Source organism: Marmota monax, unplaced genomic scaffold, assembly GCF_021218885.2.
Source record: "Marmota monax isolate L192 unplaced genomic scaffold, Marmota_monax_Labrador192_F-V1.1 WCK01_AAM20220418_F8-fsc00271, whole genome shotgun sequence".
Taxonomy (NCBI): domain Eukaryota; kingdom Metazoa; phylum Chordata; class Mammalia; order Rodentia; family Sciuridae; genus Marmota; species Marmota monax.
In genome coordinates this window covers 1,606,470-1,633,856 of record NW_026694659.1, presented here as the reverse complement: position 1 = coordinate 1,633,856, position 27,387 = coordinate 1,606,470, and the positions used below count along the sequence as shown (strand labels likewise).

Below are 27,387 nucleotides of genomic sequence, written 5' to 3'. Positions count from 1 at the left end.
CACACACACACACACACATACCCCACCTTTCCTTTTCATTTCCTCTTTAAAAGATGATTGGCAGCACTCAACCTGGAGGGACGGATCTATCAAAAACAAACTGGGATAAGTGTTTCTCTGAGAAATAATATATATTTACCAACAGGCTCTATTCTGCCCCCTGGTTTCACAGAACCTTGCTTACCACTTCCTATCTGTGGCCTATGCAGGCAGAAACCCTGTGGTAAACACATGGCCAGCGTGCGTTGTGTGTGCATGTGGGAAGACACACATACACACACACACACACACACGTGTACATACACACACGTATACTCAAAGATTCCATGCCATGTGCTCCAGACACATTTTACAGTCCCCTTTCTTAATTTTAAAATATAATTTCTAACGTCTAAAGAACATTTTGAAAGACTTCCTATTTTTAAAAGCAGTCTCTAAATATGAATGACTTATCTTCCCAAAGAAAGTCAAAGGGGTTCTCGTGTTTATTTCAGTCTTGCTTAAAACTTCAGCTTTTAATTTATTTTTATCCAGGCTCAGAGGGCTTAGAAATTGCCAGAACAATGCCTCCACCCCACCCAATAACCTGCCTGTGTTTTAAAATTCAATTTGATTTCTGCCACAAATTTTTTTAGACACCCATAACTATACAGGAATCGCAATTATTTCCGTGTGGCAGAATTGTAACCAGGAAGCAGCACATATGTTCATAAACTGGAGTCTTATAGATTGATTAGTATTTGTTGATAATAGTGTTTCAGAATTTTTTTTTTTTTTTAAATATATTTCCCCTCCAAAGGGGCCTGCCTGAAGCCTACCCAGCAGCAGCACCCTCGCTGGAGTCCAGTGTTTCTGTCACACACACACACACACACACACACAGCACAGATTTTTTTGATTATGTAGATTTCTTTTCCTACTGCAGTTTCATATGCAAAGCATGCATCAGCCACATCCATGCTATCTCCTAAAGCAGTCATTCTGAAACCCAATCTGGGGACAGTGCAGACTAAATAAAATTTCATTTTGATTTGGCCTCCCGCTGTGAATGGGACTGCTTTGTCTCAGCCGACAGAACCAGCAAGCCAGAAAGGTATGTCCTGTTTTGCATGGCTGGTGGCGTGTCTTGAGCCTCAGGACCAGGCAGCTCTGCTCGGGCTCCCAGCCCTTCTTCCACTTCCTGCTCGTCTTTCTCTTTGCCTTCCATTTGCTCTGGCGCTGCGTGCCTTCTACCTGCAGGGCAGAGCCGGGGCGAACACGCACCGCACCCATGATTGTTGACTTTGGCATATGTTTAATAGCTCGTGTGGCTGTTTGCATTGTTTTTCACTGTCTTTGTTGTTGTGGGGCTTTTTATTTTTCTTCTCTTTTTTCCCTCCCCTATTTCGGTTTGTGTTTTGTTCCCTTGCCCACATCGGCTTTCCGTGCTTCTCAAGGTGTTGAATACTAAAATGCTAACTGAAAGGAGAATTGTGTTAAGTGCTGCTCTGACGCTCCAGAGATTTTGCTGGAAGATTTGTCATGCTGAATTTTATTGTAAATTTGAAGATGCCTTTGACAGCTTTGAAGGACTTCAGCCACTTTGGCAGGAAAAAAAGCAATCGCCCATTTTAGAGAAGGAGGGAAAACATAAAGACTCTCTTCCGATGGGACTGAATGGTGGTGCCACCTTGGTATGTTTATAAGACGCATTGTGATGTTTGCCTGCATTGCTGCGAGATGTGGCTCTCTGTTAGACAATGACCTTCATTGGGAGTCATCTCATGAGAGAGGCTGGCTTGTGTCAAATGCTCTTCTTACACTTGTCCCACCTTTTGGAGAAGGCATTGGTGATCAAGGGGACAACCTGCTAGGATACAAGGGCAAAATGCCAGGGGATTGACAATCATGGGAACTCGGTTCTGAAGCCCAAATCTCTCCTCGCAACTGTCATTGCCCTTGACCAATTCCTCAGGTGCCAGAAGGAAAAGAGGTGTTTTCCCTGGCTTACCTATCAGCATATCATTAATCTAAATTAGATGATAGCAAACGAGGGAAGATGGATATAGAGTCAATGAAAAATAAATCGTCTAAGAGCAGAGAGTAACTTCATTCTGATTCAGGGGTTCTGCATAAGTAATTCCACCTGGGATACAGATTAACAGATAAAAATACTAATTAGCTTCACAGGGACTTCACCTCCACCCCCAAGACAAACACAAAATAAGGCATGTCACATAACTTTGTACAGGGTCAGAAATGAACTTTTATAAATCCATAATGTTGAAGCCTTCCCAGTATCTTGAGGTGAGTGACCCTCCAGGGCACTCGTGGCCCTTGCTGGAATTCAGTAAGCCAGCTGTTTGCCATTACAATAAAGTATGCCTCTACCAGAGAAGCTCCAAAGTTCACTGTTGTGTACCTGTTCGTCAAGAGCCTTGGGGGAGGAGACTCATCAGAAGCTTTAGTGATTTCTTGATAGGCTCCTAATTTATTCTGTATAACAAATTGAAGGACAAAACGAAACTTAGCTAATGAAGAAGTTAAAGACACCGCAGGCACACAACCCAAAATGTCATTGGGTGAAGATGCCACCGTCTTACATAAGGAGTAGGAAAATGGCAGAGCTGGGCCCTACGGGTGGGTTTGGATCACCAGTCATGTGATTTCTCATATGACCCAAGAGTGAGTTTCTTCACTGTAGCCTGACTATGAAAGTCCTGTGGGTTATTTCATAGTTGTTTGTTGATGATAACAACAACAACAACAACAACAAAAGCGCAAATTTGGGTTTTGTCCACGTGCGTATTGGCACCATTTATTGGAATTTTAGGGACTCTTGGTAGCTAAATGAATGTTTTAAGAAGTAAAATCGACATTTTTATAGAAGCTGTATTTCAATATAGGTATCAAGAAAGAATATAATTTTTTTAAATTAGAATACAAGCGCAAGGTATTTAAGAGTGTTTGTTTATCCATGAAAACACATAGGCAGATATATTTCCATTTGACTGTGTATTTATGTATAAATAAATATACACGTAAATAATGAATGTACAATACATATGTAAAGAGTGAGACAGAATCAATAATTCTATTAAAGTGAATCACAAAGCTTAGCTTCAGGAGCAAAATCAATAAAATATCTACCAAACAGAATTCTAAACTAAGATTTAGTTTATCATATACATGCAATATATACCAAAATTTAACATTAAGCAATATCTTATTTTTATTAATTGATGAGTTCAACTTGGATTCCATCTCCATGAGGCAAATTATTATATGGTTTAACTGATCATGAGATTTGGAGAAAAGGACCTAAATAAAGAACAGATGTTTGCCTTGGCTTAGGGCTATGCAACCCTGCCTTTTGTGTGTCTGCCACACACGAAGCATGTTGACCTACCAGTTTTAGTTTGTGTGCTGCCCAAAACAACAGCTCCAGTGTCTTTAAGCACTAAATATAGCTGTTGATACAAATATTGAAGGTAATGACTTTCATGGTGGCTCTTGGCATGTGAGTTTAGTTTCTATACATTTTATTAGCTAATGGGATGACCGTCATAGGATCTCATACGTTGTATTATCTGCGTTTCTCTGAACACCAGAGAGAGAAATCTGAATGGAGTTAAGTGTAGATTCTGGCCAAAGACAGTTAATTCTGTTTCCTGTCATCCCCTCCTTGGTCCTGGGAAGGGTGAGGATGCTCTAGGATCCTTTGTGGCAGGGATGGGGAACAGGTGAATGGGTGAAACTATTGGGGCGAGGCAGCTGCACTCAATGGAGCCTGTCTCCACACCCCCCAGGGGAGGAAGGAAAGGGATCTGAAAGCCACAGATTCACACGTGGGGACCGCAGAAACCACCCAGGCTTGTGATCCCACTGAAAACCTCTATGCATTTTCCCCAGGAAATAATTTACACGATATGCTCCCATGGTCTACATAGGACCCCCGAATCATAAGGATCCATGAGTTCTAAGAAGGTCAGATCTAGCCAGAGAAGAGTCTTAAGGGCAGCAAAAGGGCTTTCAGAACTTCCTCTAGAAAGGTCAGTGCGGTATTAAAAAGAGGTTCAGTTGATTTATACTCTGCAACTACTTCTCCTTCCTAGTTACTAAGGAGGCGTAAAACTTACAGAGACTGAAGAGAAAAAGTGCCTTAAAAAAAAAAAAACAGTTATATGGAAAGTTCGTTTTACATTTCTCTAGGTGAGGCAGTTAAAAACAAAAAAACAATAAAGAGAATGTTAGTCCAAATCCAGGTCCTGAGCTCTGGTGAGGTACCACTGGAAAAAAAACATCTTTGGAGTTATTTCTCAAAGCAGTTGCACCAGACTTGAAGTAAAACTACTTACATTGCTTTAATACAAATAGATTTGATAGAAAGGTCAATTATCATGCTTGTTTTAATCTGAAAGGAAATACCCCGCTATTTCGATGTATGTAGTAGTAACAAAGGACCCTGTAACTCTAAAAACCACATCGAGAACTGTAAACATTCGGGTTTTTCTGTTTGCACTTGGGCAACCTTGGAAAATCCCCATCATTCAGCAGATTAGGACAGAAATCCAGGTGAGGTTAGTCCTTGAAGATTTTCAAATCCAATTTGACTGGTAGAAAGAAGAATTCTACTTGATCTATCATATCTAACGTACTGAAGCCAGAGAGATTCTGTAAGTCGTGGTATTGCTGCACATCGAAATTCCCTTTGGCCTCAATATTTTATCTTATGAAAGTGTCCAGCAAATTTTAAAGCCTGGAATAGAGAGGCTCTGGAGATACATAGATATTCTCCACATAATTATTGTTCTCCAAAAAAACCCAGAATTGATTCAAACTTTCTTAGCAAAGCCCTTATCAACATGGCCATTGTCCTTGACCGGGAGGGAAGCCCTTGGGCTGAGCTTCACTGGACACCTTTAATTATGTAAGGTGTGGCTACTGCTGTTACCAGGCAAAGCATCCCCTCTTCAGTGACTTCAAATGGACAGATAGGCAGTGAGCTGGACTGAGCACGTGGTGGGGACTCAGGGTTCTGTAGATGGAGAGAGAGGAGCTGAGGTCAGGTCCATGGGGGGAGTTGCATACAGGTTCCTCATGGTTCTCCCCAAGTACTACTGGCTCACCGACTTCTGCCTGTTCTCAGGATTGCAAGCATGCATCTAGAGATCAGGGACCCTGGGTTTAGCAATGAGAAGGTCAAAGGAAACACAAGGTCACCCTGTGAATCTGAGAACTCCTAATTATTCCCAAGGACACGAGGATCTACACATTACACTCAGTTTTCCCCACATGCCAGTATATCATCTCAGGGGAACAAGTGGGGGTAGGAGAAGAAAACACAAGAAATTGGGTATTTTATCCAAATGGAAGAATGAACACCAACAGAGAAAGACAGCTTAAATGATTTGGTCTGACAGCTCTCAACTTGACCTGACATTTAATTAATTTCTGTCCCCTACCCTCACCCACCACTGATTGAGGGTTTGGGAAGAAGCCCAAATGGGCTCCAACTAAAATAAAGAAAATAAATTTTATTTTCACTTTAAATAAAAGTTAAATGGTAGCTGAAATTTTGCAGCCCAGCTACACTTGAAAGAGCCTAGATTTTCACACAAATATCTACCCTCAACGACCCAAGAAAATGCTAGAGACTTCATAGGCCAACCTCAGAAACTGGGGGTAGGAGGGGGAGGGGGTAACATTGAATAAGATTGATTGCATACGTCAAAATAATCCTCTTCAATACTTGCATGCAATATAACTTCAACTCCAGAGAATTAGGTGTTTCTGGTGAAGAGATTTGTCATATCAATTTCTCCGTCTCTGAAAGGAACATTTGATGCACAAGTATGGGTCCCAGTTATGCTACCAATGTCCATAGTCTAAATTTCTGGATTTGTTTGTGGACCAGGCTGAATGGGGGCCCAAACAGAATCAGTCTCTTTTTCTCAGGAATTTAGAATTAAAACCCAGAAGTCCATTTACTGGAAGATGTTGGAACTAGGTGCACTGCAATGGCAGAGGACACAATTTTTAGACCTCATTCCAGAAAACTAGAATGCAGACAACTTCTTTCCTTTTCTTAGATCTGGTTGGTCAACTCACGCTGAGTTTCTTGAAATACCAGAGTTTTCTTTCAGTAATTAACTCCCATCTTTCTTCACTCTAATTTATTTCTGTTGTTTTCAACTTAAAAGAACATTTTGTTACTGTCAAAAATATGCAAACAAAAAAAAAATTCTTGGCAATCAATGTGACATTCTAGACCTTCCATGTCATCCAAGGGAGTAAGGACAGGCGGTGAACACTGGTGGCTCACACACCAAAATGCAAGCATTGTTGAATCTGGTAACAGTCGCCCATGTTAAAGACTTCAGCCAGAGGTTTTCTAGAAAGACACATGAATGTCATCAGGAATGCCAATGGATCATGGCACAAGGGTCCCATCCTATAGAACCAAGTGTTCCCGGCATGTTGTCCAAAAGTTAGGCCATGTTTCCTCTGTTCCTCCTGGCTTGTTTATTCACGGAAAGCCTGAGAGTCAAGAAGAATCACAGCATCCAAGGAAAAGCAGAAGCAAATCACTCCTCTAGGGATCTAGCTGAAGTAGGGATCGAAACAGGTCCTCAAGGGAAGCCAGGGAAGGCATTGCAAAATACCAAAGGAAAACAAATAGAAATCTCAATTTTTAAAAACATCACTTGGAAGGTTGACTAGTACACGCTAGTCTTTTGACTTTACCATAAAATCAAATCAGTGAGAGGGTCTCAACATGAAAGACTAGGGTCATAAGTGAAGCAAGAAGTAAGACTTGGTCTTTGCCTCTAAGAGCACGTTATAATACTTTAGGTAACTATGCAGTGACACGCACTGCTAGTGAGGACACACACACACACACACACACTCACACACGTACGTGTCTGTGTATATAAACATGATATAGATATAATATATAGTAATGATTCATGTATATCATTTTACTATTATTACAATATTATATACAATTAAAAATATTTATTATGAACTAGCTATACTTATACCTATATATTCAGACACACCTGTATATATATATATAATAGAAGAAGGAGTATAAAATAGACCACTTTGGGAGAAACATTTTCATCCAGTTTTTTCAGGGGTTTGTTCTGTGTCTAAAGGGCGAAAGAAGGTGAATCTAGCTATACCATTATCACCCACTCACATTAAGATGTATTTATTCCCCTCTAGTCCATTATAGACTGCTGTGCTTTCCATTTATAGACTTTCTTTTTGGCTTATTAAGAAAAATATTTGAATCTTTTAATATTAAAGAAGGATTTTAAGGAAAAACAGCATATGTAGGAATGGACTTGTTTTTCAAAGAAATGACTGTCTGTGGTCTAGCTCAGCAATGACTGACAGTTGTTTCTTTTCTTTTTTTCTTTTTTTACCAGCTGTCTATTAGTATTGGGAGAGTGTAAACACTAATGAGGGTGAGGAACTGGGTGGAACAAGGGGATAGGGTTTGGAGTAATGGGATGAAATTAAGAGAAAGGAAATTTAGGTTGATTACCAATTACCAATTGAAAATCTTCTTAATGTCGAGGTCTATTAGACTGTGGGGCAATCTTCCAAGGGAAGTGGAGGGACTCCCATTGCTTAGATGTCTAACTTTAGAGTGGACAGAGCACTATCAAGGGCACCCCACCGTGAGCCGTGTACCCCGCTGTGTGGAACGAGCGAGTTCACCTTGGTTGGCTTTATAGGCTCACACTCCTGTTTCACCTGGGGAGAGAGAAGGAAAGCCACCCTCGTCTGCCCCACATGGCTCTCGCTTTGCCCAAGCCACTGGGAAATAATTTTCATTTATTTCCTCCCCTTGTCATCTGGAGCAGCTCCCTGATAGAAACCCAATAGAGACGGTTCTGTTTGGAGTGGGGAGACCTTCCTAAGACATACGTGTTCCAACTGGGAAACTGACATCTTTCTGAGACTTATAGAAACGAATATCTTGGGCCACGAGGCACTCTGCTTTTCAGAAAAGGAAAAATTAGAGCCACCAGGCAAGTGACATTTTAATAACATGGCTATCGAGGCATTTGTGGGGGTAGATGTTCTCTTCTTCCTAAAGGACAAACAGATGGAAGGAATGGGAGATAAGATTGAGTTTGGAATGGAAATACTAGACTGGTATGATTAGTCATTGATAAGCATTCTGTCATGATCCAGGGGCCAGAGAAAGTAGATACACATGATTGCAAGAAAAATCAGTATTTACTTTTGTTCCCTGGGGACCATCCTGACCCCCTGGAAGTCAATTTCAGGAAAAGATCGTTTCTTTATTGGGAATATGTCCAGAAATTAATACGTCGGAGAGGAGGCAGTTACTTACTATATCTACTGATTTTAATGACATATTATTTTGTGCTCTTTAATAAGGTTCTGTCTGTCATAATTAAATAGGAAAAAAAAATATGAGAGTTCACATGGTCCTAGTCACTTTTAGCACATGTCCCCATTCGGTGTTAAATAAATATACCCAGACTCATTAAAGCCAGAGGAAGTACAGCATGATCTAATATATATTCCTTGCTGTGTTAAAATTTAACAGTTTCTGTGGCAGTGTTGAGCGGTGAGACCTCTCAGAGGCGATTATGTCTTTAAGAGTAAATTCTTGCTCTTGCAGAACTGGATTACTACTGTGTGAGTAGATTCTTATAAAGTGAGGCAGACCCTTGATTTTTCTTGTCTGTGTGTACCTGCTGGCCCTTCCATGTTCTGGCATGTCTTGAAGCTACACAAGACCCTTGTCAATACCAGGCTCCTTGACTTTCCAGCAACCAGAACCATGAACCAAGTCAACCTTTTCTCTTTATCAGTTACTCAGTCTTGGGTATTCCATTATAGCAATGAAACATGGACTAAGTCCTACCTATATACTAAATGTTGAACAGAGGGGATTGTGGGAGCCAGAGATGTAAGTGGTTAAAAATTGGGTACCCAGCCCTCAGGTCTGCTTCCTGGAGGTCATTCAGAAAATTCTGAATATCATGTGGAAGTGAGCATAGCCACAGGTGTGTTCTGAAAGTCTATATCAGGTAAAACTCGCCTTCTCAAACAAGGATAATGCCAACAGCCCCACTCTTCCTTTCTGGAAGCCAGTAGTTATAAACATAACCCTTAGTCTACAGAGACAGTAATTTGAGGCAAGAGGAGATAAATATAATGTAGGGTTTCGATTTCTCTTCTGAAAAGAGATGTGCATGAAGAGGGAGAGATAAGGGAAGAGATTAAAATTGTGTCTCATGGATTACGTGTGCTATTCTCGTTTTCCATTTCTTCCTTGTGATGACTTCTTTGAGTTTTTATGAGTTTAATGTTTCTCTTGATTACAACATCTCTGTACTCTAAGTTAGTCAATAAAAATATCTCACTCCTACAAACTGGTTTCACACATGAAATGAATATTTTCCAGAAAAAAAAATTATCTTTTTTTTTGTTCCCTGGTGGGGAAAAATGTCTCAGAAACTCATGGTTGTACACAAGGAAATGTAGGTCTGAGAGTTCAAACACTTATGTGTAACTTATTGCTTAAATTTGCTGCTTTTAAAGAGGTCCACCTGCTACTTCTTTATCAGGAATGGTGTTTTCAGATGATCCATCGCCTCTGCTGTGAGCTCATAAGGTTCAGCCATTGGCGAAGGGTCCTGGTCATCAGGCTGTCCCCAACATCCAGAGAGCTAACTTGGCCCTGCTCAGCTTCTATCTACATCACAAGCCAAAGATATCGACCACATTGGAGGGCCTGTGTCAAAACAGCGTCCCCATTTTCTTTCCTCCATTACTGGCGGAGCTGACAGGAGACCCGGCCAGTTGGCGTACCACATTTTCTAGATCAGGAAGCGAGAGATTTGCTTTGTTTGAAGTGATCACTTTTGGTCAAGAGTTGCCCTTTACAAATGATCAGCGTGCACGCACATCCTGAGAAATTCCCAGATCACCAGAGTATCTTAAAGTAAAAACACAGGCTCTGAGCAAGGTCATTCATCTGTAATGAAAAACAAATAGTTTCACTGAAGAGAAAAAGGAACTTATGAAACTTTTTCAAAGTCCTTCAGATGTACCTTTGAAAATTGAAAATATACAGTTTAAAATTTCCAGATTTCTACTTCTTATGTTAAATTTAAAGGGAAGTTTTCTCCCTCTCTGAATCTGAACATTGGTATTTACTTTGTTTTGGGGTGGGGTATAAGGGATTGAACTCGGGGGCTTTCAACCACTGAGCCACATCCCCAACCCTATTTGGTATTTTATTTAGATGCAGGGTCTCAGTGAGTTGTTTAGCACCTTGCTTTTGCTGAGGCTGGCTTTGAACTCACGATCCTCCTGCCTCAGCCTCCTGAGCCACTGAGATTATAGGTATGCACCACCATACCCAGCGATATTGACTTTTAAAATAATAATGCTTTATAGATAAACTTAATTTCAAAGCACATTCATGGATGTTATTTCATTTTGTCTTTCAAGAGATGGTTAGTTTTCATTACCAAAGTACAAGTTAATTTTATTAGCGCTTTTATTATAGTTTACATAGTTTTACTAACCAACTGATAAAAAGAAATGCACTGAAGCTAAACATCAGTAAAACTCAGATAGCAATCAGGTAGTTAGAGCAGACTGCGCTGTGAGGCAAGGGTTTGTCCTGCAATGGGCAGAACTTAATCACAATAATAGGTTTTTTAAAAGTCAGGACCACTTAATATATTTTCCCTCATGGTTGCTGACGTAGGCTTTAAAATGGTAGCAGAGAAGCTAGGTGTGGTGGTGCAGGCCTGTGATCCCCGTGGCTCAGGAGCCTGAGGCAGGAGGATCGAGAGTTCAAAGCCAGTCTCAGCAATTTTACAAGGCCCTTAGCAACTCAGTGAGACCCTTTCTAATAATATAATATAAATATAAAAAAATTTAAAATAAAAGCAATAAAATATAAAAAAAAGGACTGAAGATGTGGCTCAGTGGTTAAGCACCCAGGGTTCAATCCCTAGTAACAAAAATAAATAAATAAATAGATAGAAAGATAACAACAACAACAACAACAAAACAAAAAAAAAGATGGCAGAAAATTCATGTCCTATAAAGTTTTAAAGATGTTCTCTTTGGGACCAGAGATTGGAAAATATCCCAGTACTGTTTGTCTTGTGGCCCAGCAGAGTGGTTCCATTCTCTCTTTCAGGACATGAGATCTAGTCCAGCTAGTGTCGTTCTGGCTTCTCCCACCAAACCAAGTGTGAGCCACGACCCCCTCCACATTTGGTGGCACTGGAGAAAGCCTGGGTTTGTGCTTGACCTGACCATTTCCCCCAAAGTTAACTCTCAAAGGTTTAAAGGACTCATCGAAGAACCATACGTGGGTCCCCGTGTGAAGTCTCCATTGGCTTGGCTCCTCCTTGAAGAGTTGGCAGTAGGTCTTCTTGATCATGACTGTGAAATAATGCACAGCACCTGGAGAGCCACTGCAGGGCAAAGAAAGAGAGAGTTCAAGGCCTCCTCCATCCAAGTGTCCATGGAATTGGAGTGCTTCTTTGTGGACTCAGAAAGCAGGTAGGATGGGAGAGACAGGTCCAGGCTGACCCTCAGAGGTCCTGCAAGGAAGGTCACCAAAGCCCCAGGGCTGACTCCACATTCCTGCCTTCTCAGTCAAACTCTGCTGAGGCGCTGTGAGGTAGGCCAGGTGCGAATATCCCCATTTTACAAATGAGGCCAGGCAGGTATTCCAGGTAAATGTCAAGCCCAAATGTCCTGAGCCAATAAGAAGCATGCATCAGCATTCAAACCCAGTGTTTCAACATCATGCATCTGGTTGGCTTTGACTCTGGTTAGCTCCGTTAAAACATGTCCTTCTGCTTTGGATTAACAAAAGAGGACTCAGTATTTCAAAAGCAAAGGAGATTGCGGCTTAATAATGCTAAAGGTCAGGCAAGTTTTGCAGTCCTATTCCATCCTCCCACCCCAGTGGGTGAGGTGAACTGAGGGCAGCTGTGAGGGAGCAAGCACAGGAAAGTAGATAAAATCCACAAGTTAAAAATTGCTTGGAAATAAGTAGAAAAAAGATTATGCAATTTTGATGACAAGATATACACATACATGCGACAAAATAACATCAGAAGCCCTAAAAAGAGCACAATGTGTAAGATTTTCTTATCATTCCCTCACCACAAATCATAACTGGAATCGGGATTAGCTGGAAAATTTGTGGGGCCAGTACAAAGTCAACATGTGGCCCTCATTCCACAAAGATGGAGGACTTCAGGGCAAGGCGTTAAACAATCACGGGGCTCCATATGACTGCATGAGCGCCACCTGTCACTTGGGCCCCACCCCATGAAGCAGGTGGCATTACCTTCTCTGAACCTTTTGTAGTTCTGCCTCAAGGATCAGGTTTCAGCTGAAGGTCTAGGAAAAGTAGCAATCAGGTCATTTGAGCAGACTGCTCTGTGAGGCAGGGGTTTGTCAAGACCTGCAAAGACCATCTCTCATGGGTGGTGAAAGAGGAGTGGGTCCATGTACGACGAGGAGACCTCAGCCTCGTGCTGAGGCTCCATGAATCAGACCAGTTTTATTACATTCGGATTTTTTTAATCACTATGCCATGGATTAACACCACTGAAGAAAACCGCCAGAGTTCTTCACACTTTGACCTTAAAGGAAGAGGACAAAGTCTCCGTGCCATGAAACCTTGGCATCAAAGGTCCCTGGACAGAAGTAAAGGTGAATATATTCCCATGTGGGAATTAGGAGGATCTGTGTGATGTTGCTCTGAAAGAGCTTGCAAACCGGATTGCTTCAAAACTCATGTGCTCACTGATGCTGTGCAGAGATAGAGATATCCTTGGCAAAAAGAAATCACAAAGCAACACTTTGGGGCCAGTATGAGTCTTCATTGAATTGTGGAGTCATTACACAAAGAAACTAAGGTAAGACAATTTGCCAAGGAGGTATTTGAAAGTGTCTGTTGGAGTCATAATATTGAAATGCAAATTATTAAGTATACTTAACATCAATTAGATGACCCCCGGGCTAGTGGTTAAGCCCCCATACCCCTATTTCCATCCACAGCCATCATTCAATAGCATTTGCCATTGCCATTTTGTTAATAAAATAAGGGCAGCCTTGGTTTCTAGCATCCTGGATTTTTTGTTGAGCCAAGCAGCACGGTGCATGAAAGGCCTGTCAAGAGATCTGACGTAAATGGAAATCGCAGAGTGTCATAATGCCGCACAACAGGTGCACGGAATAGATGTTCAAAATGCTTTCTATTATTTGGCTTTTTTGGAATCAAATCAGAATCAAGAACAATAGTGGCCATTTCAGATAAATTACTTCTGCACATTCTTGCAGATTGAGCAGCTGTAAGGAGGGGAGGGGGAAGTTGGGGGTGCTTGCTATTTGGAAGGTGGATGCAAATACATTTGTAATGTGTATACAGTATACTCAGTATATTAAATTTTTGCCTTTCATGTGCAATGATAAAAGTCATCTTCTTTCCAGGATTGCATGTTTCATTAATACCACATTTTAATAATTAAAGAGCACAACTCTAGAGGCAATAAATATAGCTAAGATAAAAGTTTGCAGACAATCCTTTTTTTTTCCCCCTCAGTCCCTCTGAAGAACCTATGGAGATGCAGTTTAATGACTTAAATTCTAAAATGGGTTATTTAATAAAATATTGGGTGTTTATGTCAATTTGTTTGAGAGAGCAGTATATTGGTCAGGTGTAGTGTTATTAATGATAGCAGGTGGGGTGATGGGCCTGTGCTCCCCTCTGCACCTCATTATCCACTTCTGCCCACTCTGCCTATTGCTGTTGCACCGTAGTTACTGTTTGTAATTTTTAATGTTGGGAAGGGAGAGGTTTGTTGTCTTTCTAATCCTCTCTGTTAGCATATTCTATTTTATTAGACGTAATTCAGAGGGAGAGAGAAAGGGAGGCAGACACTGGTTAAGGGGGATATATAATTGGGTGTAGTGGGATTAAACTATTATTAGTGTACACTCCTAATGGATGCCCCATAAAGAACCCATGGCAAAGCATTAATGAGCTATGAAGGAAGAGTAGGCAAGCCGAACAGTGTGTCCATTATTGCAATCCTACTTACGCACAAATCGTTTAGCAACCACTTGAAAGGAACACCAGACTCCTGATATTTAAGCAGAGTCATTTTCCTTCAGAATTCTCTGCTCTTTTTAAATCTGAAACTTCAGTTTGCAAGATCTTCCTCCCATGCCAATCCTGAGGTTTAGTTTTGCTCTAACATCAAGCCTTATATATTAAAAAAAAATAACAACCCCCTCAAAAATTTAAATCTAATAGAGAAATAGATATATGTGTATCAAAAGTGGTCTCTTTTTTGATTTAAAAAAAAAAAACAAGATATGTGAACGCTAATGCCCCCAGGTGATAGGAGTAGGAAATAAGTTAAAGAGCATTAATTTTAGGTATAAATATTCAAAAGTTAAAAAAATTAAATGTGAAAATTATAATGTGCTTTTATGTCAGAGTTGGAAAAAATCAGCGACATCCTTTTGCTGGGGTTCTTATTCTGTATGTTGCAGGTGACAAATCAGAAAGAAAAAGAAAGTACACAGAGCATCGCTGATGTGTTAGATAACATACTTAAGTGTATTTGATGGATTGCTCTTTGGCTTATGTGTGTATCTGATGGATTACTCTCCACTTAAATTGTGTAAATATGTACAGTACATCTCTTCCTCCTTATATATATATATTTTTTCTTCTCTTCTCCCTTTTACAGTTAAGCAGGTTTTCCCATCTCTGAAAGGCAAGTGTAATAGATTTGATGACAACAGCCGGGAACTCAGGGCATATCAATTAGAGTCACTTCTGTGTGATTGTTTTCAATCACTGATTTTTGATGATACTTTTATCTAAGACGGTATTAATACTCCACTTACGTAACGGTGGATGTTTGCAAAACCCTTTTCCCCCATTGAACCACCACCCCCCTCCACTCCTCACCACAAAGCTGATTTGGAGACTTTCTTATTTTAAAATGTGTATAAGAAACAGTGCTTGAAGTCCTGTCCAACAGTAAAGTTTTAGATAATATTCTTTCCCAAGTGAATATGTTTTAAAATCATTTAAATCCCCTAGCTGCCTGTGTGTTCCATAAATCCTCCACCTCTCCTCTGTGGAGGCTTGTCCAGCGTTTGTAACCTGGAATGTGTAAAATATGAAATAATCAAGAGTATTTTTTTTCCGATGGAAACTGAGCTACCTCCCCAATGGAATGTGGATTCAGGCAATTTCACACGATAAGGTTTGCTGCAAAGCAGGCACCCAAGATCCGGGATTTAACCTTCCAAAGATGCACAGTTTCATTTTTTGATGTATCTTTTCGCTTTTATAAAAATGGGTTTCAGTTCTCATCCATAAACTACTAGGTAGAGAAATGAAAAGTTCTTTGCATGAAAAATCGCCTCCGAAGGTATATGCACACTTGGTGTTGGAAGTAATTTTCACTTTTTTCCCATTCATTTTTATTGCTTTCCAGAGTGAAAACTCCGTAGACTCAGAAGCCAAAGGGCCTTTTGAAAAAGCGCCACTTTCAGATTTCAGCCTCAGCCTCAGCTGATCGACAAGGGAGGTTCTAACAAGACAGTTGCTAGCTGCCGGCTACAGTTCCCACTTTTGTTTCCTGTGGAAACTAACACGGGGCAAATTGAAAGAGTGATTATTGGAGGGCTCCTCTGTCTTTCCTGATCCAGCGTCTCCAGTATTTTCATAGAAAATGGGAGCAGGGAAAGCAGGGGAGATGTCAGCCCTTGTCACTTTCAGCTGTGGCTGATGGCAGAGAGCTGGCTGCAAGTTCTGGCTTTTCAAACAAGCTACTGAAATCTCTGTTCTTTTTACTTTTAAAACAAAGAGGGAAAATATTAGTGGAACGTCGACTTCACCTTTACCTGTCCCCCCATGCCTTCCTTTTGCTGCATGATTTTTAGGGAGGAGGAAAGCTACTATACTTCACATGGGAAACTGCAGTGTCCAGTCTGTGCTCAACAAATTAACCCTTGAATAAGGGATGCCCTCTAAGCATGGGCACTGTATTTGTGAATGTAACTAACTGGCCAGACCAGTAGGTGACTATCTCTACTGTTTCCTTCCTAATGGACACTCCTTCTATAATTTATAAATCCCATCTTTTATGAGGCTAGAAAAAAATGGCAGAATATGCTCAGAAAACATAATTATTACTGATCATAATGTTAACATGGACTTAAATTAAGAATGAGTATTTTCTTTGCACAGATCAAAGTTTTTCATGCCTCCATTGCTACCTTCTTTAGGTAACTTCAACCAAATAGCTGTATTTAAATTTTAACAATTTAATATATTTGCTGGTTTTGACCCCTACAGGCTGACCAAAATTTATTTAATCATATGATGTTCTACTTTAATAACATGACATTTGAAGACATCAGACTATACCACTGAATAAGGGAATGGCTTCTTTGGATGACTCAGAGGATGATGGAAAGAGAAATTCTTGTGATCAGTTTGCTGATCGTATCTATCATTATTGTGCACTGATATCCACCAGACACCTGGCCTGAAGTGTCCCAACTCATCTCCCAACAATGTTTGAAGGTACCTACTATTACCCTTACTTGGAAGATGAGAAAACTAAAGCTTGGTTACATAAGTCTGCAATGTCACACCCTGAGAGATGAAATAGGATGCAAACTCGGTCTTTCTGACTCAGAACATGTGTTTGTAACCACTCTGCTCTCTCACAATTTTTACCTCTGTTGCCTCACCCTGGGGTACTGTGGAGTGGTGAATGACCCAAAATACACACACACACACACACACACACAATGATTGCCTGTATCCTCACGCCTGTTTAGACAAAAGAACACACCCAGACTGCTAAACAGACTTGCTGGACGGCACAGTATATACGCTCATTGTGGGGCTGCAAGGTAATTAGGAAGAATGGAAGGGGCTCTAAATAGAGACTTGGTTGGTCTTCCTACTTTTCTCCCAACACTTCCAACTTAGCGTTAGTGGCTCTCTGCCTTACTCCCATCTAATCTGCAGAGGAGAGGCTGTGTGTGTGTGTGTGTGTGTGTGTGTGTGAGTGTGTGTAGGGACACAGTCTAGCTTGCTTAGCACTGGTGCTGAGGAGATGCAGGAGGTATGTGACTTCCAGGGCCTAGGCACCAAGTCCTTGGCATCTGGGCATCTTGGACATAAAGGAGAGGAATTTTGTTTACAGTAGGGGAAGGAGCTGTCCTCGATATATTCTATAACTTCCAAAGACAGCCTTGCCACCTCCCTACACACACACACACACACACACACACACACATACACACACACATACACACAAACACTGAACAAAGGACATTTCAATCTTGTCTCAGAGACATATGTTGGTCCCCATACTGAGGAAGCTTCAACTTAAAATTGCCTAAAATTCTTTGACCCCCCAAAATAAAAAAATAAAAGGAGGTTCATTCTACAAGTTGTAGTCGATGCATTGCAAGTCAAATATCTATGAGCCTCAACAGCAGAACCACGTGTTGTGCTTCAGGTCTGAGCAAGGACCCACAGCTGTTTCCCAGGTTGAAGAAGGGGAGAAGAAGGGGAATCAGAGATCAATGAAACGTTTGTCACCTGCGGGGAAAGGCCAGAGAGATGGTGGTACCAAGGGGTGGGAGAGACAGGCTGAAAATCACCTCCACTCTGTGTACATTGGCTTTATGTGCTCTCCACAAGAGTGTCATTGTCCACACAAACTCCTTTATTAAAGCTGATAAGGAACACACTGGAAGTATGTTCTCTGATGTCAAAGGAGCAAGAGGTTCTTTTCCCATTTCACTATTAAGGTAACTTGCCAACTTCATTGTTTTAGGAGGGACAGAAATCAGCTCTTGAAGACTGAACTCTTATTGATTTCCTATTTGATAACAATATTTTCAAAAAAAATTTTTTTTAAACTTTCTTGAAAGAAATGTTTAGACTGTCAAAACAAAACTCCAAAGTTTCTTTAAAAGGGTCATTTACCTATTTGCCTATTTTCTAACGGCAAATATCCAAAATCATCTATTTTTTTTAAAAAATTCAAATTATTCTACTGATCTGCAAAAATTACAGTAGTATATATATGTGTAACTACATAAAATTACAATAATCGATATATAAATTCAATAGTGTATATACATATATAATATCCATATTATATATACACATATATAGTAGTCCCAATTTATCCTTCAAGGATCCATTCCAAGACCCTCAGTGGATGTTTTGGTTCATGGATATTATGGAACTAAGTCTCTCTCTCTCTCTCTCTCTCTCTCTATATATATATATATATATATATATATATATACATACACACACACACTCACATACACACACATATTTATTCTGTTTTTCCTATACAGGCATAGCTATGATAAAGTTTAATTTATAAATTAGGCATGGTAAAAGATTAACAACAATAACTAATGATAAAATAGAAAGTTATACCAATATGGAGCCAAAAAAATTTTGGCATCATTAGTTTTGTACCTCGGGATAATTATTAATTAAAACAAGGATTATTTAACACAAACACTGTCACACTATTATAGTCAATCTGGTAAGAAAGATAGCAATTAAACAACTAATGAGTAGCATATACTGTGTGGATACACTGGACAAAGGGATGATTGATATCCCTGGCAGGATGGAACTGGATGGCATAAGATTTCATGATGCTTCTCAAAAGAGCACTGAATTGAAGACTTATCTGTTGTTTATTACTGGAATTCTCCACATAATATTTCAGATTGTGATTGCCTGTGGGTAACTGAAACTGTCGAAAGCAAACCCATGGATGAGAAGGGACGACCACATACATAAATAAATATTTATTTTAATTGATAGTAGGTGAGAAGCACAGACTCTCAAGCCTGAATCAGCATTCTTGACTTGAGTTCGAGCTCTGCCATTGACTAGTTTTGTGAACTCAGATAACTTGGATAAGTTTCTCAGCTTCTCTGTGTCTTGGTTTCTTCATCTCTAAACTAGAGAGCAGTAACAGTACTCATGTCACTGGGTGTTGTTTACTGAATAAAACATCAGTGAAGGATTATTCACGATGATTTGATGAAGTAAATACTGCATTCTCCATTTTGTCTGATGGAACACTTCAAGCTGAGAAGCCCATCTCATCACGGTTTGGTGATGCAGTTAACAGGGTGTGATTCCAAGTCTGCCTGACCCTAGAGCCCATGTTCTCACCATTCAACTACACCACCATCTTAATTTAGCCTTGTCAATGAATTTTCTTCACATACCCACTTAATTTTAAAGCTTATGTTTTTCACTTGAAGATATTCTCCATATATTATGGATGCTAAGATGCTAAGTCTTTAGTGAGTCTAGGGAATGTTGTTTAAATTTGTTTTACACACTTCTACATTTTTAAGTTTATTTTTTAACTACCAAGAGAAAGTTTAGTTTTTTAACTACTAACAAAAACAACAACAACAACAAAAAAACATAAAAAGCATACATCCTCATAGGTTCCAATGGAATATTTCAACACAAATGTGTAATGCTTAAATTGAATTATATATATATATATATATATATATATATATATATATATATATATCTCCTCAGACATTTATATTTTCTCTATGATGAAAAACATTCAAACTCCTTCCTTAAAGCTTTTCAAAATGCATATAGACTACATTATCTGCAGTCATCTCACTTGCACAATAGCACACCACATTTACTCCTAACTAGAGGTGAATATTCATCAATGAACTTCTCATTCCTTCTTCCCTCTCTCCACTCACCACAGCTTATGGTAACCCTCATTCCACTCTCACCTCCTAAGCCCACTTTTTAGTATTTCCCCTCTGAGTGAGACCACATGGTACTTCTCTTTCTGTGTCTGGATTATGTCATTTAACACAATGATCCCCAGTTCTGCTTTTGTTGTCACAAATGACTGGCTTATATTTTGTTTGTGACTGAATAATATTCCATTGCATACATGTACCACATTTTCTTTATTCATTTTTCCATTGACGGACACTTAGATTGTTTCCATTTCTTGGCTCTTGTGACGAATCCTGCAATACACAATGGAGGGTAGGTGTCATTTCAACATATTGAATTCATTTCCTTTGGTTATACACCCAGTAATGGGATTGTGGGATCAAATGACAGTGCTATTTTTAATTTCTTGAGAAAACACCATACTGTTTACCATAATGGCTGTACCAATTTGCCTTTCTACCAACAGTACGCAAGAGATCCCTTATCTACATGTCCTCACTAGTACTTGTTATCTTTTCTTTTTGATAATAGCTATTCTTACTGGGGTGAGGTGGTATTTCCTCGTGTTTTTGAATTGCATTTCCCTAATGATTAGTGATGTTGAACATTCTTTCACATACCTGTTGACTATTTGTATGTCTTCCCTTGAGAAAAGTCTATTTAAGTATATTGACTGTGTGTGTGTGTGTGTGTGTGTGTTACCAGGGATTAAACCCAGGGGCACTTAACTACTGAGCCACATCCCCAGTTTTTTATTTATTTTATTTTATTTTAGGGCCTCACTAAGTTGCTGAGGCTGGCTTTTTCCTTCCTCAGCCTCTGAATGGCTGAAATTACAGTCATGCACCACTATGATTGGATATTGACAATTTTCAGTTGAGTGGTTGTTGTTGTTATTGTTGTTGGCTTTTTTTTGTTTGTTTTTGTATTTTTTAAATTGGGTCTTGTTCTCATTTCAATTTGTTTTTTTTATTTTTGTTATTGAAGCTTTTGAGTTTTTTACATATCTTGGATATTTACCTCTTGTCAGTAGTACAGTTTGCTATATTTCCCCTCATTCTATAGGTTGTGTATTCACTCTGTTGAGGGATTCCTCTATTGAGCAGATGCTTTTCTATTTGAAAATTGAAAAATTTCAATTTGAGATAATCCCATGTGTCTATTTTTTTTTCTCTTGTTTCCTGATCTTTGGGGGTCTTGTCCAAAAAATCCTAGCTCATTCCAATATCCTGAAAATTTTCCATTTTCTTCTTGTAGTTTCATAGTTCCAGGTCTAACATTTAAGTCTTTAATCCATTTTGGATTGATTTTTGTTACTGGTGAGAAACACAGTCTACACACACACACACAAACACACACACACATATACAAACACACACTCAGAGGAGCTGGGCGTACAACAACTATATCTAAGCCTTGATGCTAAATCAAGAAAGAAATGACAGACTTGTCAACAAATGGTGCCCAGAACATCTGGGAGAAAAAGAGACCAAAAAGGTGAAGTTAGATCTCCAACTCAGACTATTTGCAAAATATATAGTCTAACCCAGTTAGAGAAGCGCTTGAAATAGGAAAAATCAAAAATTCAACATTTTAGAAGAAAATGTAAGAGAACGCATTTTTTGACATTGAGCTTCAGAAGAATTTTTAAAATGAAAACACAGGGGGGTGGGGGGGTGGGGGGACCATACTGCCTAAAAGATTGATTCGTCTGTCTCCAGAAAAAATAAAAACACTCCAGGAAAGTTCCCATTTCCTGATGCTACTTCACTGATCTGTTTGTTTAACCTCTCCTGTAAACCACAATGATTTTGTCACTATTGCTTTGTAAGAAGCTTTGCTATCTGTTTTCCTCCTCCCGTTATTATTCTTTTATGGATATATTGCTTTTGTCGGCATGGTGCTTAATTCCCGTTTGCATTTCTCTGCTTTCTTTAGGGTTCAAATTTTTATTCCTGGAGTCACCCTTCCTCAATGCTGCTTGTGAATGGTAAACGACCCGAATCTTTGTCTGAAAAATGTCTGCATTTCAATCTTGGTGTCAAGTGATTATTTATCAGTCTGTGAAATTCTGCATTGATGGCTTAGCTGTGTTCTCCTGGCCCACTTAAGGTATTATTCCATTGTCCTCTGTATTTCTGGTACCTGAGGAGTTTCCACTCTAGAGCTCAACTACGTGTTTAAAAGAATCTTCATTAAATTGCATGTCGCTTTTTGGTATCGGTGCCAAGACAGCGTTCGTGTTATTTCATCCACCATATTACCAGCACCGGAAATCTCAGGATGCCCTCAGCATCTCAGCCCCTGCCATACTGTGGAGAACACAATGAACGCAATGGTGGAATTTTCGAAAATTTAAGGGAGTCCTTTTTCACCCTATTTTTGATTCACTTCTCTTTTCAACAAAACTTTTTGGACAAGTGTTTTTATTTCCACATTTATTTTTATATTCTACTTATGAAACAATCTCTGGATATTTGGTCATTGGTATTGATTTGACTATCTACATCATTGGAAAGTGAAGAAGTGGAATATTTCAGGACTGGAATCTCAGATTGTGACTGAAATGCCTGCAATCCCAGTGAATGGGGAGGCTGAGGCAGGAGGATGGCAAGTTCCAGGCCAGCCTTAGCAACTTAGGGAGTCCCTAAGTAAACTTAGAGAGATACTGTCTCAAAAAAAAAAAAAAAAAAAAAAACATGAAAAGTACTGGGGACTTAGCTCAGTAGTTGAGCACCACTAACTCAATCCCCAACCCAAAAAACAAATTCCTCCTAAGCCTGTGGTCTTCCCAGGTCCCAGATTCCAATGCTGTCCAGGCTTTTTGGTCCCTGTACAGCATTAAGTCTTCAGTTTATTCCACTTTCTATCCCTAAGATCCAGAGCTGTGACTTACCTATGGAAAGATACCCAGCAGTAAGATGGCAGAATCATGAAACAGGTATTTGTTACCACTTTTTAAAGGAAATGACAAATATTTTCCAAATAATGATATTATTTTACTTTGCTATCCACAGAGTATGAGAGCCCTGATTCCATTACCATCTCATCAGCATTTGGACAGATTGTTTTTTTTTTTTTAATCTTAGCCATGCTACTGTGTATCTCAGCGTCTTTTTAGTTTATGTCCACTAATTATTAATAATGCTGAGCAGCTTGTCATATGCTGACTTCCATCCATATACCTCCATCACAAAGTGTCTATTCAGAACACATTCTTAAAACAACTTTTGGAGGGCTGGGGATGTGGCTCAAGTGGTAACACACTATCCTGGTATGCGCGAGGCACTGGGTTAGATCCTCAGCACCACATACAAATAAAATAAAGATATTGTGTCCACCTAAAAACTAAAAAATAAATATTAAAAAAAATTTTTGAACTATTGAGCATTTAAACTTTTCACAGAAATAAATATACTTTAAAATTATGTTCTTCCAATCCGTGGTTTATCCTTTCCACTAACAGTATCATTTCTTGGCGGGGGCATGATAATGTTTTTAATATTGATGACATCCAAGCTTTCAGATTTCTTTTGTGGAAAATGGTTTTGCCATTGTAGCTACAAAATCTTAGCTTAAGGCAGACACAATATTTTTTGCCTTTGTGTTTTCTTCTAAAATTTACCTAGTTTTAGGTTTTACGCTAAGTACATTTTGAGATAATTTTTCCAACAGTGAGATATGTGGATCAAAGTTCATTTTGTGAGATATGGACATCTGGGTGTTTCAGTGCCATTTGTTGAAATACCTACATTGTTGTGAGAAATAAATATTTTTAAAATAACTTTAGCTCAGTAAAACAATTCTTTTGTTTCTTCTTTTGTTTGTGTGCTTAGAAAAAACTTCTGCAACCAGAAATCAAGTAAATGACATTTTCTCCAAAGACCTTTTAATTTTTTCATCTCTTTTCTTTAATTCCTGTTTTAATCTAATTAAAATTTATTGTGGTAAACAGCAATATGTATGTATAGATATATAGAGAGATCACATAGATATATGTGTGTATCATTGGTTAATATTTAAGAACTCTAAAAGATTCCACACATCAAAAGGTTTCAGTTGATTTTAAAAGTTACATGGAATAATGAAATTGTAAAAACAAGAACAGATAAGTTCTGGTTCAGGTGGGATGGAAATGAGACATGAGATATTGCCACATATGCAAGGAAATATAAATATTAGAATCAAATACCAGATATAAATTCCATGCTACTACATTTGGAAATAGTGAAAGAATCTAAGAAAATATAAAAGGACAAAATTGGGTAAAGAAGTTGGAAAAGTGAATATAAAATAAATAATGAAGAAATTGGAAATTTTTCAAGGAATTTCCTCTATGAGATGCTATGGGTTCAAAGAGCAGTATGGGTAAAATCTTTCAAAAACTTCAAAGAAATTCCACAGAATATAAACGGACGCACAGCATGAGAAATTATGGAAATTTTCCCAGTTGTTTTTGCAAAGCTAGTAAAACAAACTCTCTCTCTCTCTCTCTCTCTCTCTCTCTCTCTCTCTCTCTCTCTCTCACACACACACACACACGCACACACACACACACACAAAATAGGTTAAACTCAATTTAGCATATGGATATAAATAATCCTAAATGAATTGGAAAATGGAATTAATTAAAACTAACAATACACAGAAAATTAATGTGTTAGACCCAACATGACTTTATTCTAGAATGTGATGATCAGTGTATTATGGGTAATCCATTAATATTGAATCAATAGAGAAAAGCCATGTGGTAAACACAAAAGTTCCCCAAAGACTTAATGCTTGAAATTGTAAAATTTTAAGATCACTCTAGATTCACACCTAACTATAAGAAATAATACACAACAATAATATGGAAACATATCCTCTCTTTTACAGTGTAACACTGTGCATAACTATAGCACAAGCAGGAAATGTATATCAGGGGGAAAAATCTATCTCCCTTATTCATATTTATATAAATTGACTTGTGAGTGTTTGGTTATATGCATTTTGTAATAAGTATAGATTTGCATGCCTATGCCCACATTTAACATGCAAAACAATTCTCCTATAGTGTCTCTTACATACTGTCCTAGCCACAGACATGAATCTATTTTCCATTTCTATGATTTTTCTTTTTTATGGTGCTGGGGATTGAACCCAGGACCTTGTGCATGTGAAGCAAGTACTCTACCAACCAAGTTATATCTCCAGCCCCATTTCTATGATTTTGTCATTTCATTTTCATGTAAATAAAATTATAATGTATGTAACCTTTTTGAGATCGGATTTTTTTCCCACTCACCAAAATTCCTTTGAGATCCATGTAAATTTTTGCTTGTATCAAATTTTCTTTCTTTTTTTAATGATAAGTAGTATTTCCTAGCATGGATATGCCACAGTTTTTTTTGTTCATTTGTTTTATTTTGTTTTATTTAACCGAAACATTTTTTAACTCCGTAGTTTGGGGCAACTACAAATAAAGTTGCTGTGAAATTTAGGTGCAGATTTTTCTGTGAACATGAATGTTTACTGTTTAAATGTTTTGTTTTTTTTTAATGCAACTCACGGCTCTTAAAGTTTTCATATGTTTAATTTTGTAATCAACGACCATACTCGTTTTCATTTTATATTCCCTCTAGTATATGACTGTCTCCGTTTCTCTACCTCCCTACTGGCATTTAGTGATATAACTATTTTTCTAGCTTTAGCCATTCTTCTAGGTGTGTGGTAACCTCCCCTTGCAGTTTTCACTTGCGTTTCCTTGATGGCTAATGACATTGGACATCTCTTCGTGTGTGCACTTGCCATCTGTGTATCTTTTTTCAGTGGAATATCCATCCATGTCTTTTGCCCATTTTCTAATTGGATTTTTTTTGTTTGCAACTGTTACCTACCAGTCTTGTAGCTTGCTTATCAATCTTCTTAACAAGGTTATTGCAGAGCAAAATTTTATATTTTTAGGAAGCCTAATTTATCAATTTCTCCCCTTCAATTTCAATTTCAAGGAACTCTTTGCTTAGGCCTAGCTTTGAAGGTTTTCTCCTGTGCTTTTAAATAAATGTTTATATTTCACTACCTTTAAGCTTTCTCATTCATTTTGAGTTCATTTTGTGTTAGGTCAAAGCTGTAGATAGAGGTTCATTGCTTTGCATATAGAAGCCCCATTTCTCAAACACCATTTATTAAGAAGCCTTCCCTTTGTCTAATGATCTGCTTATGCAACTTTCTCAAAAGTCATTTGGGCATATAGGCATGGGACTATTTCTGGGTTCTCTGTTCTAAACTACTTTTATGTATCTATCTCTCCACCAATATCACATTATAAGACTCAATATTCTTCCACTTTATTCTTCTAAAAGAATTGTCTTTAGTTATTTCAGGGTATGGGATTTTTCATATAAACTTTCCCATATAAATTTTTTCTGTATTGAGAGAATCCATGGTTGTAGTTTGATAAGAATTGCTTTAAACCCAGGGAACAATTTGAGGATAGTTAATATCTTTGGTAGGTCAAATCATCCAATCCATGAACACTTTACATATCTGTAGTTGGGTCTTTGATTTCAATCATCAGCTGTCAAAATTTTCAACATTTATATCATATATATATATATATATATATATATATATATATAATTGATTTATAAATATTTCATTTTGTTTTTAGCAGTTATATATAATTTTGTGCTTTTAACATTGGTTTCCACTCATTTGTTATGCATTTATAAAAATATGACTGATTTTTCTATACTGATATTGTGTACAGAATATTTGCTGAAATTGTGTATAAGTTCTGTGAGATATTGTTGAAATTCTTCAGATTTTCTGCATAGAAAATAATGTCAACTAAAAATAGGAACTTTTTTCCTTTTTTATATGCATACCTTTTATTTCTTAATGTACTGGTAGAATTTCCACCACTATGTCAACTAAGAGTGATGAAAGAAGACATCTTTCCCTGTTCCTGATCTTAGGGGGAAGATTTCAATCCTTCACCATTAAGTATGATGATAGCTGTAGGTTGTTTGGAAATGTTTTCTATCAAATTGAAGAAATTCCTCTCTGTTCCCATGTTATTTTTTTCTGAGAGTTTTGATCATGAGTAGTATCAGAATTTGTCAAATGTTTTCTCTGCATTAGTTGATATAACCCTATTATTTTTCTTTTAGCTTGTTGATGTGTTGGATTACATTGATGAGTTTTGAATGTTGAACCAGCCTAGCACATCTGGAAGGCATCTCATTTGGTCATGGTATATAAATCTTTTTATACAATTCTGAATTTGATATGCTAATATTTTGTTGAGGATTTTAATGACTCCATTCATCAGAGATATAGGCCTATAATTTTTGGCCCCTTTTTGTCTATTACTGATAAGAGGTATTGTTAGAAACTCCGTAAAGTAAGTTGGTATTTCCTCCTATTCTATCTTCAAAATTCTTTGCATAGAATGGATATTATTTATGTAAGATTTTCTAATGAAACCATCTGTTTCAGAGATTTCTTTTTATGAGAGATTTTTCTCAATAAATTCAGTTTATTTAATGTTTTATTACTATTCAGATAGTCCATTC

General features: G+C 38.3%; 1 long non-coding RNA gene across 1 annotated transcript; it reads left to right on the top strand.

Moving 5' to 3' along the window:
• The first annotated feature begins 825 nt into the window (after positions 1-825).
• On the top strand, positions 826-26,385 carry LOC131423352 (uncharacterized). Its single transcript, XR_009224787.1, has 3 exons — positions 826-1,093; positions 16,400-16,630; positions 21,767-26,385. It is a non-coding gene; the product is annotated as an uncharacterized LOC131423352 (long non-coding RNA).
• Positions 26,386-27,387: the final 1,002 nt, after the last annotated feature.